Source organism: Lactuca serriola, chromosome 4, assembly GCF_051521515.1.
Source record: "Lactuca serriola cultivar US96UC23 chromosome 4, Lser_US96UC23_V15, whole genome shotgun sequence".
Taxonomy (NCBI): Eukaryota; Viridiplantae; Streptophyta; class Magnoliopsida; order Asterales; family Asteraceae; genus Lactuca; species Lactuca serriola.
Genome location: NC_136411.1, coordinates 196,204,522 through 196,223,669, shown reverse-complemented (window position 1 = coordinate 196,223,669; position 19,148 = coordinate 196,204,522).

Below are 19,148 nucleotides of genomic sequence, written 5' to 3'. Positions count from 1 at the left end.
GTTTAGGGTGTCTGTTCATAAACTTTTGTTTTTGCTTTTAAATGGTTTATAAACTAAATTTTGTAAGTATAAAATAATGAAATGACCCTTTAATAAAGGGAAAAGTAAGATATTTTTTCCTTGTTAGCAAGTTATTCCAAATAGATGACGTGGAGTCTTTTATGTCAATGTAGGTGCCACCCATAGTTTGTCAGTATAAGCCACTCTTACTGCAACCTCTCTCCTACGCTTCCTCACAACCTCCATTCTTCTTTGGATGTCTCCTCCATGGCCGTGGTTGGTGTCATCTTACTAATCCTCTTCATACACTCACTCGTGATCATATCCAACTTCCTATCGCTCCCTTATCATTCCCTTCCTTGTTCTTTCAGTGTCTCTTTATCTTATGTATTCAACTTATTCTCCTTTGTTGTTTGGCGACTTCTTGGGTGCCATCTTCAAAGAGATGGAGAATGGACTTTTCGAAGATAGATCTGAGATCCGGGTATCACCAGCTACGAGTGCTAGAAGAGGATGTCCCGAAGACAGCCTTCCGAACTCGTTACGGACACACGAGTTTGTAGTGATGCCATTCGGATTGACTAATGTCCCCGCAATATTCATGGACTTAATGAATAATGTATGCCGTCCTTACTTGGATCAGTTCGCCATCGTCTTCATCGATGACATACTTATCTACTCTCGAATTAAGGAGGAGCATAGTGACCATCTGCGACAAATCCTAGAAACACTACGAACAGAGCAACTCTACGTGAAGTTCTCTAAATGCGAATTTTGGATCCGAAGAGTTGAATTCTTAGGTCACGTGGTTAGCGAAGAAGGAATCCACGTGGACCCTTACAAAATTAAAGCCATTGAGAACTGGTCAACACCGAAGACGCCTACAGAAATTCGTCAATTTCTAGGCCTTGCTGGTTACTATCGCCGATTCATACAGAACTTCTCGCGAATTAAGAAACCTCTTACAACATTGACCCAGAAAGGCGTGGCCTTTGACTGGGAAGAGAAGCAAGAAAAAGCGTTTCAAACGCTGAAGCGAGCCTTATGCACCGCACCGATACTATCCCTCCCGGAAGGGATAGAAGACTTCGTAGTATATTGCGATGCATCCAACCAGGGGCTCGGTTGTGTTCTGATGCAACGAGGTAAGGTCATCGCCTATACCTTGAGACAGTTGAAGACGCACGAGGTAAACTACACCATACACGATCTTGAGCTCGGAGCAGTTGTGTTTGCTCTGAAGATCTGGAGACACTATCTGTATGGTGCGAAAAGCACTATCTTTATAGACCACAAAAGCTTACAACACATATTCGAACAGAAGGAGCTCAACATGAGACAATGATGGTGGGTCGAGCTACTCAGTGATTACGAATGCAAAATTTGTTATCATCCCGGCAAAGCCAACATAGTAGCCGACGCCCTAAGTCGGAAAGAATATTCTGGTCGAAGAGTCAAATCATTGACCATGACTATCCATTCGCACCTGTCCACGCAAATCAACGAGGCTCAACTGGAAGCCTTGAAACCTGAAAATGTGTTGGGTGAATCCCTGAGAGGGATGGATAAGAACTTAGAAGTCAAGGGTGGCGGAGCCTTGTATCTCATGGACTGGATCTGGACACCGAAACACGGTGGCTTCAGAGAATTGGTCATGACCAAAGCACACAACACTAGATATTCCGTCCACCCAGGTTCAGATAAGATGTATCTGGATCTTAAAAAGTTATACTGGTGGCCTAACATGAAAGCAGAGATTGCCACCTTCGTGAGTAAATGTCTTACTTGCGCGAAGGTCAAGGTTGAATACCAGAAACCCTCAGGTTTACTATAGCAACCGGAGATATCGGAATGGAAGTGGGATCGGATCACCATGGACTTCATAACCAAGTTGCCCAAGACAACGGGTGGTCTCGACACCATATGGGTGATCGTTGGTAGTTTGACCAAGTTCGCACGCTTCCTGCCTATCAAAGAGACAGGCAAGATGGAGAAACTAACAAGAACCAATATAAGGGAGATCATACGGCTGCATGGTGTTCCTATATCTATTATCTCCGATAAAGATAGTAGATTCACTTCGAGGTTCTGGCAATCGTTACAAAGTTCCCTAGGAACGAGGCTGGACATGAGTACAACCTACCATCCACAAAACGACGAACGAAGTGAGAGAACTATCCAAACCTTGGAAGATATGTTGCGAGCCTGTGTGATTTAGTTTGGAAAGGCATGGGATACTCATTTACCCCTTGTCGACTTTTCCTACAACAAAAGTTATCACACGAGCATAAAGGATGCTCAATTCGAAGCCCTCTATGGCTGGAAGTGTAGATCCCCTCTGTGTTGGGCTGAGATGGGTGGCACACAGTTAGCGTAAGGACGAGTTCCTGATAGCACTCTCACAGGTCCAAAGATCATTTGGGAAATGACAGAGAAGATCGTTCAGATTCGTGAACGATTGAAGGCCTCTAGAGACCGACAGAAAAGCTATGCATACAAACAAAGGAAACCTTTGGAATTCCAGGTGGGAGACCGCGTTCTTTTGAAAGTCTCACCCTGGAAGGGCTTGATACGCTTTGGAAAGCGTGGAAAGCTAAATCCAAGATACATAGGGCCTTTCGACATTCTCGCTAGAATCGGCCCTATAGCTTACAAACTCAACCTACCTCGTGAACTTAGTAACGTACATTCTACTTTCCACGTCTCGAACTTGAAAAAGTGCCTATCCGACGAGACTCTTGTTATCCCACTCGAGGAAATCAAGATAGACGAGAGCCTCAACTTTGTGGAAGAACCTGTAGAGATCATGGACCGAGAGGTCAAGCAAACGAAGCAAAGCCGTATCCCGATAGTGAAGGTTCACTGGAATGCCAAGCGAGGACATGAATTCACTTTGGAGCGCGAGGATCAACTGAAACTAAAATATTCTCATCTTTTCACTTAGTTAATTGTAACCCTAATTAGTGGTGAATATGGACCATGAGTTCTTCCTAAGGCTTGGATAAGTGACTAGAACACTTCCTTATGATTGCAAGACCTTTAATCCACTCTTTGGCACTAAACTTTATGAGTTTATGGCCGTAAACTCATAGGGCCGAAAACTCTTTGGCCGTAAACTCACATAAAGCATACCATATGGCCGTAAACTCTAATGTGTGGCCATACACCCCTTAGATGCAACCCTTTGTACTTCTAGCACTTGAATCTAAGTGTTTTCCATGTCCTAGGGTGTCTTTACTTGCATAATTAGTTGTTTAAACACTAATTGTAAACATATACGTATCATTATATGATAAATAGGATCCTTGTGGGTGCCTAAGTCTTCACTTGGCACTTAGCATCCTATACCACTTGTTCATCCAAAACCACTCGCTACAGGTGAGTTCATACCCCTTAATCTACATTTTAAATGATTTTAAATGCTTTAATGGGGGGGGGGGGGGATACAAGTTGGAACATTATAGTTATTATATCAACACATGTGATTAATAACTATCAAACAAATAGATTTACTATACTTTTAACTGTTTTATCCAGAAAACTACTTCAAAATGTTTATCAAACTATTTTACATACTAAACTCTTTATCAAACTTGTTCTTATATGCCAAACCTTTTCTTTTTACTCTTTCAAACTTATATATTGTCAAAACCATGTCTAATGCATATATAGTTATATAAGTAAGGTTGCAAGGACTTAGGACTGATAACTCACTTTATTTCATGTTCCTTGTTTGGTTGTGGACTTAGAGTACCCTGTTGTTTGTCCGAGTGTCGTTTGATACTTAGTTATATAATATGTATATATGTATAGACATAAAAGCTTTTATCTTAGTTCAATACCTTTGGGTAGAAAAGGTGTGCAAACATGTTTAGTTATACGAATAACTCTACTAGTAAACTATAATAGGTATAGTTTAGGAAGTCACTACTCACTATTTATAGTACAATGAAACATACAACGAGTCAGTTCATACATAAGTCAATACATACTATAACGAGAAACAATACTCACTATAAAGAGAAACAGATAGAGAATACTATAACAAGAAACAATACATACTATACACTATACAAGAGAACATACTATGATGAGAAAAAAAAGAGAACATACTACATACTAGACAGAAAGAACATACACCACACTAGTACATACAATACATATACACGGATACTATAACATAAATGTGAGCCACTACTTCTGGGCATGGCATAACTGCTATGACTCGTTTTGTAACCAGAGTCTCCTGGAGGGAGAGCGTGAATTTGTGTGTAGATCTATACGGGACTGACCGTCCTACACCTTGCTGCTAGCTACAGTGGGACCTGCAGGTCTACGGGTGACGAATGTCATACCATTTCGACGTTTTCGAGCGTCGTGTTTTACTAAGTCGATCAAGTATGGTTACAATCATATCACATTATACCTTAATTAACAATTGGTTTAAGGTAGTTAGTACAACAGTAGTCACTATAATACAACACTACATTACTTTATTATTTTCCCATTGCATTCACATTGTGATATTCTAACATAAACGGAAATGTAAAAACTATATTTTGTTAATAATAGTCACACTTGGAAAAAATACACACTTTTACAATAAACAAACATACAGAACATATGATGCCTTGGTAGGAGGTTACTTTTAGTAGAAAATATAGGATTTTCTAGGAGATACAAACATTTATTACAAATATTTTTCAAACTTATACATCAAAAACTTACAAACATTTTCATACAAACAATGACACTAAAATGCTTATGAACTCACTAGCTTTAAAGCTGATAAACTTTTTTAAAATAGCTTGTATTCTCTGGTCATCAGTAGACAGGTACCGATGCCAGGTTTTGAGAAGACGGAGCTTTTAAGACTCGTCTCTTATTTTTGATTCATATTTTTGGTGTCTTATAAACTATACAGAACACACTTAAATTAAATTATATTATTAATGCAATGGATGATGTTGTTGCTAGTTTACTATTATGCTTTGTTGTGATACTGTACATGACGTCCTCCGCCCCAGAACGTTTCCGCCGTTCCGGTTTTGGGGTGTGATAAAATAGAGGAGCTTGATGTGATTTTGCTTTTAGATCCCCAAGTTTTGGAGTCCACTTTTATATTCGAACCCAAATCGGTTCAGATATGGAGCTTTTGGTAATGGCGAATATCAATCGAAGGCTGCCATCGGTGACTCCTTTTGATTTTATAAATTGTTTCATTTCAAAATTCCACTTTCATCTAGAACCAGTGACCTCCATTTTCAATTGAAATGTTCAAATCTCATAATCTAGACTATTTTCTGTAAACAACGAACTGACCTGATTAGTTGGTTCTTAATCACTGGATATGCATTTTTTGTAATGATGTGTTTGTTTATTGTAACACACAGCTTTTAAATGCACAATACACCCAAAATTTTCCCTTTTTAATTTATAAATATCCTCGATGTACACTAAAATTAACCATGAAGTACAAAAAGTTATCAAAATGATCATATCAGATAAATAAAAATACAATAATCTGAATCGGGCATTACTACCTCTCTTCTATAATTCTTTGTTTCTTTAATGAATTTACCTATAAGACACAACAACAAAAGGGTAAGCTACAAAGAGCTTAGTGAGCAACTTTGACAACAATCGCCAGGTGTACAACTACTCAGGATATATTTATTAATAGTTCACAACATTAATGTTATAACTGTACAATAACTAGATTTTTGTCCTTAGAGTAATGCTCGACCTTCTCCTCGGTTTGCTCGTTGTCACCCTCAGTTTACAACTTTACAGTAACTCAAATCACTATTAAACTCAATAACGGATTTACACTTATACCAACTAACATTTTTCTCTAATAACATTTTCCTCTTCAGAGTAATGTTCGACCTTCTCCTTGGTCTGCTCGTCGTCACCCTCAGCTTCCTCGTCTTCCCACTCAGAGTAGTCGACCTCTTTATTCTCAACAGGATCTGCCTCCTCTACAGTCAGGTCATTTTCCTTGGAGGCCTTAGAAGAGTTCTCAGAGGGCTCATATACTGGATTGTCCGACTCCTCAGGTACACCGAGGTCACCCAATCTATTATCTACCCGATACCAAATTATATATAGCAGTATAAACAAAGCTATTATAAAAGTAATCACCATAGTCAATGTTTTATTATAAGAAATATAGGTTTTCTTAAAAGGAACTCTCCATTAGACATAAAGGAACCATTACAAATAACTCCATGAGTAACAAGTGAATACACCATGGTTACATATGACAACGATCTAACAACCAATGGAATGTGTGCTATCCGCCTAACTCACTGTACCCCGTTGGGTTGTAAGTTGAGGGCAGATGCGCACAATCGATTGTTTGTTTACTCCAAGTATATATAACTTGTACCCACTTAGTACACATAGAAAGGCTTGTAGTGTCATTTTACTTAACTTATATTAAAGTAGGAAATATAGGATTTTCTAGAGGAACAGGCGATCATTTCAAAACAGAACTTACAACTTACATCACTTTTACATATACTTTTTCCACATTTTACAGCTTACTCACATCACTAAAATCTTATGAACTCACCAGCTTAATTGCTGATCAACTCTTTCAAATAACTTGTATTCTCAGGAGACTATTAGACAGGTGCTCGTGCTGGGACTTCAGAAGATGGAGCATTATAGCTTCAAGTCTTGTTTTGTTATTTGTTTATGACTTCTATGTTTTGTGAACACATACATTGTAAACACTTTCTTTCTATATGAAATGGCTGTTCATTACTTGCTTACCATATACATATTTCATGATACTTGACATGACGTCCTCCACTCCCGAACGTTTCCGCCGTTCCGGTTTTGGGGTGTGACAGATTGGTATTAGAGCATTGTTTATAGTGAACTAAGTATATCAACCGATAAAAGATATACGTCTATAAATACAATGGGGCTTAAGTGCTCTGGATAATGATATATTTAGAGTATAACTTCAAGTTATAAAAATATACCTACTTGCTCATACATGTACATAATAGAACTAGGATCACGAGGAGAACAGAACTAAAAGTATTTAGAGGTTGGACACTTTCGTCAACCTGAATAGTTATGTAATCATAGCTAGGATCAATATAGCCTGATCAACTATATTCATTCGAGATGTGACCAACATGTGTTTGGGAATGATGTGGTGTTGCAACAGGGTTAAAACTTACCAGAACACCAATCAAGAGAACGCTAGAACAAGTACAATTAGATTTAGAGTACTATGGGAGTATTCTATGATACTATAACGCGATAACGATTTTAGATCATACCAAGTACATTACGTTAGGATACTATAGGGGTATTTTAGTCTAGATACATAACTTATGTGATAACTTAAAAGACCCTTGCGGATAAGTCTATAATCTTACTGGTAACAGTTATTCAGGAAACAGATATTCATTCGAGGATAGTTATATATATATATATATATATATATATATATATATATATATATATATATGATGTTTGTTTATGTATTTTTTTTTCAGGACTTCAAGACTATCAAGTAAGAATCAACCAGTCAAGAAAAATCTAAAGACAGGATCATTTCGGCGTATAGCTTTTTCTGAAATCCAACAACCCAAGGCGACAAATCCATCCTAGACTCCTCTACGTAAGTAGTGTATCAATAGTGTAATTAATAATAATACTTGTTATTCCTAGACACCTAAACTTTTGAGTTTGTGTTCCTATGGATTTTGTTGTAAGTTATACATATAGGTATAAGTGTTCTCATCGAGGGTCTAAGCTTATATATATATATATATATATATATATATATATATATATATATATATATATATATATATATATATATATATATATATATATATGAGGTTTTTTATGTATTTTTTTAGGACTTCAAGACTATTAAGTAAGAATCAACCAGTCAAGAAAAATCAGAAGACAAGATCATTTCTGCGTATAGCTTTTCTGAAATCTAACAACCCAAGGTGACAAATCCATCCTAGATACCTCTACCATGAGTAGTCTATCAATAGTGTAATTAATAATAATACTTGTTATTCCGAGGTTTAAGGGATAAACCTAATCAGAGTAGTGAGTGTAGCACCTGGTTCCTGGTACGTAAAATTTATCTTAGTGCTTTTCATTTTTAGCCTTGTACTCGGCGAGTTGTAGGTCCGACTCGCCGAGTAGAGATGGGATCCGGAACACGTTTAAGTTGGCGACTCGTGAGTCCATATTCTGGACTTGGCGAGTCCCCGATGTCTGATGAAACCCTAAATTTCAAGGGTTTGCACCTTATTTAAACCCTCTTATCCGCCCCTAAGCTCGCCCCCTTCACCCTCAGAGCCTTATACTTCGTTCAAGCCTTGTTCCTTGTGAGGTTGAAGCATTTTGGTGTGTTTTCTTGAAGATTTGGAGAGGGAAGGAGAGTAGATCAAGAAGAGAAGAAGGAGGCCAGGCATATTTGTGTTATCTCAGTGATTTCCTTGAGGTATAACTCAGTTTCCCTCTGTTTTCATGCTTATTGTCCCTTGTAGCTCCATGAAAGTCCTTGTAAGTCCCTAATCTTTCCTGTGTATCAATCAGATCCGTTTGATGGTGGGGAATCCCAATCAAACGGATGATGTCAGATAAAATAGAAGAGAAAAAGAAGAGGAATAAGATGAATCTCAATGTATTAATGAATAGAATGATGATCTGGATACATGAGATTCACACACACACTACACACAATAGTTCTTCTGTCTCTCTGGCCGTAAACTCTCTAGGGTTCATCAATCCGTTCCTCACACCCTAACACCTATATTTATACAAGGGGAACATGGGCTTGGTGGACATGGGCCGTAAATGGGTTTACGGCCGTAAAAACTGACTGTAAACCCCACCTGACCGTAAACTCCAAAAGTATTACCGAAAAATATATTTGCCTAGAAAAGTAAAGTATAAACCATATTTTTGACCCAACAATCTCCCCCTTGGTTTATAGCTTTCTTTTCTTAAAAGACCCAACAAGCTCCCCCTAAAAAGTAGTTGGCTTTTCTTGTTAATCTTTAGTTGGAGATTGGCTTCAACGTTAACCTTCGATTTCTTCACAACTTCAAGATGTACTTGATGAATCTTCAATGAATCACTTCATATTGAGCACTTGAGCTTTTCTTCAAGATTTGACTCTGAACGCACATTGGGTGAGGAGGCTTCTTGTATTGATTCTTGAAAGATTGCGCTTTCAGCTTGAGAATCTTCAGAGAGAACATTAGAGAGAACAAATCTTTTGGATCACTTCAGCAGGTTTAAGATAGCAACAGACTGATTGAGGAGGCTTCAATGCAATCCGTCACATAATCTTCAATTTCAGCTTCACCTTGCTTCTGGGGTTGAAAGATTGAATTTGAAAGAATAATCTTCATTTCTTGCTCCTGCGAATGAGAATTCTTCGATGCTCACGGACGAAGCCTTTGGCTTAGAAATCTTCAACACAAACTTCATGAGTCTTATCTATATCTGAAATCACTTTTCAAGGCAAAACAAAACTAAAAGAAAACTTAGCACAGAAACAAAAATATTTTTGGATTTTTTTTTTAATTTTCTTGAACAAGAAATAAAACATAAATAACACTATTTTTGGAATTTTTTTAATTTTTTGATTTTTGTTTGGTTTTAAATTTTTAAATCTCCCCTAATATTTAAATTAGAAGAAACTATGAACAAATTTAACAAAAATAAAATGATATCTAACTTTAAGAATGATTTGGGATCAAAGTTTTTTTTTAGACAATCTTTATCCACTTGTCGGTATCTTTCATATTCACATCTTTGTCTGGTCGATCGTCAGTATTGTTGTCCACTTAAACACAAAAAATTATGACAAATTTAGGACATACTATTTGTTACAAGACAGGGTGAACTTAAAATCCTAAAATTTATATCTGATCCTAATTCCTTAGATACTATATCTTAAGGACCATTCATCTGACGACGACCAGGGATATTGTTGTCCACCTAAATTGAGCAGCGAGATCTATAAACAATCTGTATGAATTCAATTTTAAGTGTACTGGAACGTGTTTCCCGCTTCCTGATATGCCCCAGCCATCAAGAACTTCCAGAGTACTCCTTACATTGAGTGAGCAGACAACCATTCAGAGAGAGGATAGATTCAGAATTCTATTACTTATTACTTCAGAGGGATTGAGAAGAAGAAGGTTGCATATGCTATGTACCAGGTCGGATTAGAAGTCACGCAAAGGAGACAGCATATGGCTAACAGATAAGAGGAGTTTCATATATATAGCTTGCAGAGAAATAGAGTTGCATATGTTGTGTACATGGTCGGATTTGAGGTCACGCAAAGGAGACAATTTATGACTAATAGATAGAAATAAAAAAAACAATTTTCTACAGACCTAATTTATCGGAATTTACCAGTCGCCCCATCCAACCAGAATTAAGGATAGAATCCGCACATCGAGGAAAAGTTAAGCCACGGTTCCAAGTACGGGTTTAATTAATGTGACGGGTAGATTTCCATATATATCTCCCTGCTCAACCTATCCGAGCGTCGTATTGTCAGGCTGAACGGATCTAACTAGGTCAAAATTTGTCAAGTCTATAAATTTCCTAAGTTCAACTCTGCCTAGTCAAGTCCATTTAGAATCTTTCGTGCCTACCGACGCATCAAGTCAGAGCGAAGACCCTTAAACTTTGGGTATGTTATGCAGACTCAGGTTGCCTGTTATCACTTGATAATATCACTTCCCAGTCCTTCAACAGAAAACAAGACTATTAGCAACAATATATTTTTTTAATTTTTTTAATTTTTTATGTTTTTGGATTTTTGAAAATTTTCTAATTTTTGTTTAGTTTTTATTTCTCCCCCTAAATTTGTGCATAGGTGAGAAACAAAAGTAAATGCGCAAATTTAAACTATCCTAAAACAAAAATTAGTCTTTAAAGTGAATCAGCTTAAGATAAACTCAAAAGTATAGAGAAGAAAACGCAAACCGTAAATCACCGACTGAATTTGCATCCAGAAGGTCTGAGAACAGCACGCATAATCTCAGAATAGATCCGAAAATTCTTCATGTCATTAAGAACTAACCCCATGAGTGATCACTTTCCTTTCTTCTCTTCCTGCAAAGGACACATACTCTCAAACAAATGTCTAAATGTTGTACAGTTGAGAGATGTCCCCAATCATATGCCAGGAACAACCACTACCAACAAACCGAAGTATGATGATATGCCTCTATGGTTGCTCCGACACAGAGCGGGATCAGTTGGTCTTTGGAACCCAGTCCATTTTGAAATTGGGTCGACCTTTGTCATCCTTGCACAGTACTCTCTCCCATGACATGACCTGCTTATCACAAACAGAAGATGTAGAAATATTAGAGTCATTAGTTGATTTGGGAGAGTGAGCCTTTGGTACCCATTTGTAGTTGGGTTTAACCCATTTCTTTTTCGATCCGATGGGTGCCTCGGTACTTGCTTTGGAACTTGATGTCGGCCGTTGAGATGACTTTGATTTTGGCTTCACGGAAGCATCTTTTGGATTCGACTTCTTGGCCGACATTCTCTTCTTGCCCTTGGGATTTTGATTCTTGTCCTTTGAGGTTTGATTCTTGGCCTTGGGAGTTGAATTATTAGTCTTCATGGCATTCCAGTCGGCATTGTCTGAACGTGACCTTGAGATGTTTCTTTTGAAGTGTCTCCTTCTTGGCGCGTTCTGCCAGCCTTGTGCATAGTAAGGAACGTATGCGCAATTTGGACAATTTCGGGCAATGTGACCAGGTGTTCCACAGTGAAAACAAGTCTTTTTCTTCACTGTGAAGTTGTCTCTTCCTGCCCCTGGTGGCGTATCTTTGCCTTGTCTCTTGTTGTTCCCATATACATAGTTGCAACAGGCACTCTGTTTAGCTTGAAATGGTGGCCTGTATTTACCAACGACAGGTTGATTAGAAGCAACAGATTCAGAGTTCAAGGGGTCGTTTGTTTGTTCAGAAGAACTGTCCTTGTTCTCATCCTCTGCTACTTTACCTGCACATGAAGTAGAAACATTAGTATTTTCAACATTAATAACTCCTCCTGACACAAATCCAACTCGTTTTCCATATCGAAGATGTGGCTCCCTGTCAGTTTCGTCCTGTGTAATAGGGATGGATGTGTAGTTATGATTATAAGGAGGAGGTACACTATCATACCCTAGACCCTTGCTTTGATTTTCTTTGAATTTTAATTGGGTTTCATATAAGGAATCGACTGTCTGACTTGACGCAGTATAATTTTTGAAACTGACATTAGTTTTTCCACACTTAATTTTTAAAGCGTCAAGTTCTTCAGTTACAGCAGCAAGTTGTCTCCTAACATAATCATAATTTTCACACTTGTTGCTATACTCTTCCTGAAGTTTCCTAAAGTCCTTGGTTTTTGCTTCTAATTCAACCTTCAGAGGTTTCTGTCCTTTCCTGAGTTGATATCCTTCATATCTCAAGTCCTCAACTTCTCTTTTAAATAAATCAATTTGTTCCCGAAGAAATTTAATCGTAGCTTCACAAGCTGGAGTACATGTAACTTCAGTAACCGGAATGTTTTCAGAACTCATTGTTTTTCTACACTTCAAAGCATCGAGTTCCTGAATTACATCAACAAGACTAAGATGATTGAGATCTTTTGTCTTCTTGATGATAGCCACGTTCATATCCCACGATTTCGGAAGTGAATTTAGCAGCTTTTTGTTTATCTCCGACTTAGTCAAGAATATCCCAGCTATATTCATCTTAGTAATGAGTGTGGTAAATCGCTGCAACTGAGTTTCGAGGGTTTCTCCAGGGATATAATCGAAAATGTTGAAATTTTGTCTTAACATATCCTGACGACTCTGTTTCATGTTTTCAACTCCCTCGTAGACCTTAAAATCAAATAAAAAGCACAACTAAAAAACCAAAATAAAACTTAAAGGTCAAACCCTTTGATTATAAACCTCAAAAGTCAAATTTAGAAAGTTAAACTCAAAAGTCAAACTTGAAAAGTCAAACTTAAAAGTCAAATTTAAAAAGTTAAACTCAAAATTCAAACTTAAAAGTCAAATTTAAAAAGTTAAACTCAAAAGTCAAACTTGAAAAGTAAAACTTAAAAGTCAAACCGAAAAACTAAATTTGAAAGTTTAAAAGTTAAACGAAAAAGTCAAAGTTTAAAATCAAAGGTCAAACCTGAAAGTCAAAATCAAAATTTTAAATAAAAAAAACAAAAATAAAAGTTAAAAATAATAATATTTTTTTATTATTTTTTATTATATTATTATTATTATTATTATTAATTTTAATTTTTTTTAAAAAGATGAAAAAGGAATTTAAAATTAAAAAAAGTTTGAATTTTGGGCTAAAAGTTTAAAAAATTTGAAATTAGGAACCAACGTAACAGGTAATGTTTTAAGTTTCGAAGAGAGGAAACAAAAGACTTGTTAGCCGAGTTGGTAAGGCGCTTCTGTTCTTGACCTGGAGGTCGTGGGTTCGATCCCTTGCAACTCCGCTTATGGTTCTTATTTTTTATATACGAGGCTGCTGAGTGCGAGGTGCGAACCGGAAACGATGTTGAGCAGTAAATCTCCGAGTCGCAAGCTCGGGCCGTATACGTGCGAGGCCTCGGACCGTAACCTCTGACCGCGAACTCCTCGGACCGCAAACACCGGCCGCAAACACTTCGGAAACCCTAGCTGCTGGCCGCCACCTCCTCGCTGATTACTAGGGGTGTGCAAAAAAACCGTAAAACCGAAAAACCGAGCCGAACCGGCCAATCCGAAACCGAAAAAAGCCGTAATGAAAAAAACCGTAACCGAAAAAAACCGAAACCGAAAAAACCGGATATCAATGGGTCGGTTTTTGGTTTTTATATTTAGGTATCCGCGGATACCCGAACCGAACCGTTTGATTATATATATATATATATATATATATATATATATATATATATATATATATATATATATATATGAACCGTTAAAAAAAGTATTATTTCATTAGTATTGTTTCGATTGATCTACGAGTGTAATAACCTAAGCAAAAATCCATATCGACAAATCCAATTTTGTAATTCTAAATTCATTTGATTTTTTTGTTTTTATTATTGTATTTATTATACAAATTATAATATATGATATTTGAACTTCATTATGTTTTTTTAACTCTTTGACTTACTAATTTTAAGAAAGAGATAAGTAAAATGGAGTTTTTAGTTTCAATTGAATTTAATTTTTTATATTTTACCGGGTACCCGTGAACCGAACCGTGGTTACCCGCTTTTATACGGTTCGGTTCGGTTCGGTTTTTTTGTCAATACGGTTCGGTTTCGGTTAGTGCGTATGAGGTACCCGCCCCGTGGTCACGGTTCACAATTTCATTACTATCCGAACCGAACCGCCCCGTGAACACCCCTACTGATTACGACCAAAAACACCGATTTTTCGACTTTAAAGCTCCAAAACTCGATCAAAAACCATTTTTTATGAAAAACATGAAGAACAAACCCCCCCTTATTTTTCAGAGATCTATCCAAAAATGCAAGAATATTTCGAAAATAAGATCAAATTATGCCCCAAATCTGACAAAATTGACTGATACAACTTGGCTCTGATACCAATTGTAAGTCCCTAATCTTGCCTGTGTATCAATCAGATCCGTTTGATGGTGCGAAATCCCAATCAAACGGATGATGTCAGATAAAGTAGAAGAGAAGAAGAAGAGGAATAAGATGAATCTCAATGTATTAATGAATAGAATGATGATCTGGATACAAGAGATTCACACACACACACACTAACACACAATAGTTCTTCTGTCTCTCTGGCCGTAAACTCTCTAGGGTTAATCAATCCGTTCCTCACATCCTAACATCTATATTTATACAAGGGGAACATGAGCTTGGTGGACATGGGCGGCAAATGGTTTTACGGCCGTAAACCTGTTTTCGGCCGTAAACACTGACCGTAAACCCCACCTGACCGTAAACTCCAAAAATATTACAGAAAAATATATTTGCCTAGAAAAGTAAAGTATAAACCATATTTTTGACCCAACAGTCCTTCTTGAGCCTTTTCCCAAGCTTGTTTGTGTTTTAGGGTTCGTAATAAGTTGTTTAGCCTCTAGATCTAGGCATTATTGAGCTCCAGGAGCTTGGATCTACTGCCTTTATGGAGCCATATTGCATGAAAGCCCTAGATCTACTCTTTTGGTGCATTTTGAGCCCTAAAACCCTCATGGGTGTTTATTTACACGTAAAGTTGGAAACTTTACGTGTTAATCAGGCCCTAGAAACCCAGATCTATGAATGGCATGAGCTGGATTCAAGCAAAATCGCGTGTATAGTATTTGCATGTGGCAGACTCGACGAGTCGTTCATCTGACTCGGCGAGTCGAGTCGCGAGTCCCCGAGTTTTTCCCCTTTTTTGTGTTGCAGGTTGGAGTAGTGAGTCATGGGGGTGTGACTCAGTGGGTCGGAAGCCAGACTCACTCATGAAGTAACTCGGCGAGTCAATGCCATGACTCGGCGAGTTCAAGGCAATCTTCTTGCCTCAAGAACAGACTCGGCGAGTTGTTTATACAGCTCGGCGAGTCTCAGCATAGAGTGTTCTTCGGATGAAGAAGAACTCGGCAAGTTGTTCATACAACTCGACGAGTAGGATGAAGGACTATTGGCCTTTAGTTTAGAAGGAGAACTCGTCGAGTCAATGCTTAACTCGACGAGTAGAGACGGGTTTATGGTTGGAAAAAGGGATAGGGACTCGGCGAGTTGGCAAGTCAACTCGGCGAGTCGGGCCAACTGGCAGTTGACTTTGACTTGACTCTTGATTAGTAAGGGGTAAATGGTCATTTTACCATGAGGTCGGTTAGCAGTATTTGACTAAGGGTTTTGTGGGAATTATAGCCGGAGGATTTCCGGAGCGGCAGCAGCAGCAGACAGTCAGTTCCCACGCAGATCAGTAACTACTTTGAGGTGAGTTACCTTCCAGTAGCGGTGGGTCTACGACCATAATGCCGGCCCACCAGTAGGAGTTGTATGATAGATGATGGTCTCTGTGATATTCATCTAGGGTTGCTACTACATGTGTTATGTTTATGTGCTAGTATGATATGATGCTATGTGATATGTGTTATGTGGTAGCAGTAGGGGGTGAAATAGTCCCCAGTATCCGGTCATAAGGACCGAAGGGGTAGGTCGGGCACCTAGATATGCTCGACAATATCCGGTCGTAAGGACCGAAGGGGTAGGTCGGGCACCCATATATGCCCGACAATATATGTATGTTATGTGATTATATGGTATGTAGTACAGTGGGGGAACTCACTAAGCTTCGTGCTTACAGTTTTCCGTTTTGGTTTCAGGTACCTCTTCTTCGAAGGGGAAGGAGCCGGCGCGGTAGCGGTACATCACACACATTCTTTGTATTCCGCATTATGAGATCTTCCTGGGGATTTGTACTCTGACACTTTTACGTTTTATAAAAATGTTTTCCAAACATGCAATATCTTTGTGAAATGATATGAACGTTGAGCATTTTATTCCTAACGTTTTTCTAAACACATGTTTTAAAAATGAAATTTTTGGCTCGTATTTTGGGATGTTGCAAGTTGGTATCAGAGTCCTGGTTTGAGGGATTCGGACACACCTTCGGGGGTGTTTGAACTCAAATCGTGGGATTAAGAGATTTTAGAAAGAAAAAATGTTTTCTAAAAGGCTAAGTAAAGGGTTTTAAGAAAGAACAAAGTGTGTGATGTGCGCTACTGGCCGAGCTCAAGTAAGTATTCCCCAAAGTACCCATACAAGCTTATGTTATGTTTATCAGTTTCAGTAGAACAACATGCTAGAATAGGACTAAGGATCTAGGAGTGATGCCTTATGTGCCTGCCTTATGTGCTTCAGTGTATGAAAACTGCATGCTAGAATTGAGTAGACAACAGTAGGATAGCCTGTTAGGTTATGCCTGATAGAATGAGTTTAGCACTGTATGCTAGTTCAGTTTCTCTCTATGAGAACGGATTTGCGTGAGATTGTTCCCTTTTTGTCTGAATGTTGCTTGCTTTGTGCTTTGTGGGATTCTGAGTGATGGGAGTTAGCCATTAGGTGAATACGTCACGTCACATGTGATCAGGGTTGAATAATCTTAGAGTGATGGATTTGGCCCTATTGCGCAGCTCTCGTTTGAGTCTAACCGTTATAGGGACGAATATGTTACTCGAGGGATTATCTGAGCCTCATCACATGTGATGGTATTCAGGTAATGGCTAACTGGCATTACAAGGAGGCCTTCAGCAGCTGAGGACCGGGTCGAGTGAAGTTAGAGATTTTCCTGGGGCAAGCCTAGGATGAGTATAGCGGTGATCAGTGGTAGTGATAGGGATCTGGTGGAGTCAAGGCAGTCCTTGGAGAAGGTACGGATAGATGTGGAAGGTAGTATGGGCCCGTACTACTGAAAGCAGAGGATCCATACCCGAACCGAGGAAGGCCAAGATAAGACCAGGAAACTTGTAGTAGGTGTGATTCCTCCAGAGATATCAGTATCACTAACGATTATTATTTATGTATTTCAGAATGGTGGTACTACGCTCGAGGCCAGCAGTTGGCAATACAGGAGAGGGATCGGGTTCGGGATCAGGTTCCGAGCCAGTAGATGAGGGGCTACGTGAGTTCATCGCGTCAGAGATCACCAGAGGCATCCTTGAGTTGACCCCCATTATCTTCAGGTCGATCAAGGAAGGGATATTGGAGTTGATGGAGGATCGCCTCCGGGCATTCAGGAGCGACATGGCATCTGGCCAGTTGGGATCCCGCACACTGTCCTTCAAGGACTTCCGGGGCAGTGGTGCGCCGGATTTTCACGGGGCGAAGGACCCCATAGCTGCCAGACGATGGATTGTAGACATTGAGTCTGCACAGATGATTAGCTTCTGCCCTGAGGGGTCGAAGGTGAGGTTCGCAGCGGGGTGTTTACGAGATCGAGCTAGGGATTGGTGGGAGTCCGTAGGTGACTCGTTGGGAGCCTCGGCTATTGAGGCTATGACTTGGTCGGACTTCGCGACCAGGTTCAGGGCAGAGTTTGCGCCGGCTGTCGAGCTTCAGCAGCTGGCCAGGGAGTTCTTGGATATGAGACAGACGACGGAGACTGTGGCGGAGATTACCACCAAGTTCCGGGAGAGGGCGTTCTTGGTGCCCCAGTACGCGAGTGATGAGGATATGAGGAGGACCCGCTATCATGACATGCTACGAGCTGATATTCGGGAGCATGTCAGTTTTTCAGCTTGCCCTACCCTGGACTCTATGATTGCCAGGTCAAGGGAGAGGGAATTAGATCTGGAGCACATCCGGAAGAGGAAGGCAGAAGAGGGGCATGTTATAGGGGCTTTGTTGACGAAAACGCGTACTCGCAAGTATACGAGGCCGTGCAAGTAATATAGTCGTAAGACCAGATATCGAACCCACAGAGACTATCCTATTCTAAAGAACAGAGAATTAGGCAATTGATTGCAAAAGTGATTGATTTTATTAAATTGAAGAAACTACTAAAATAAAATTAAACTAAATTCAGCAACGTAAAAATGACAACTAGATTAATCGAAAAAACAAGGAAAACAATTAAACGATTTAAAAATTATGAGAAATATGGGGTTTAGTTGACTTATACGGGTTCAATGGTTCTTCTAATGCAACTAATTTGTCAAACCAATTATATAGAAACGAATAACTTAACACCAACAAAAGTTATCAATTACCTCTCGGTCTCATGATTCGATTTAAAAACATTCACTCATATCTCTATGTAGTTCATGATTTTAAAAAGCATTAAGTCCAATGGTTTGTTAAAAATGCCCTAACACACGTCTATGTTAAGTTTAAGCGAAATAACGAAACCGCACATTTATATTCAAACGATGTCACAAATAAAGTTTCTCTCGAAGTCAATATAAGCATGTAAATATTAAATTTAAACCAAGCAAATTAATCCTAACTAACGTTGATCAAGTGCTAGCCAAAATCAAAATTACCCGACAAAATTCATATTTTTAAAATAAGCATACATTTAAATATGTTATCCGATTTCAACAAAATTGGTTTATACAAAATCAGTTACATTAAAATTATCATCTCACCCATGTCAA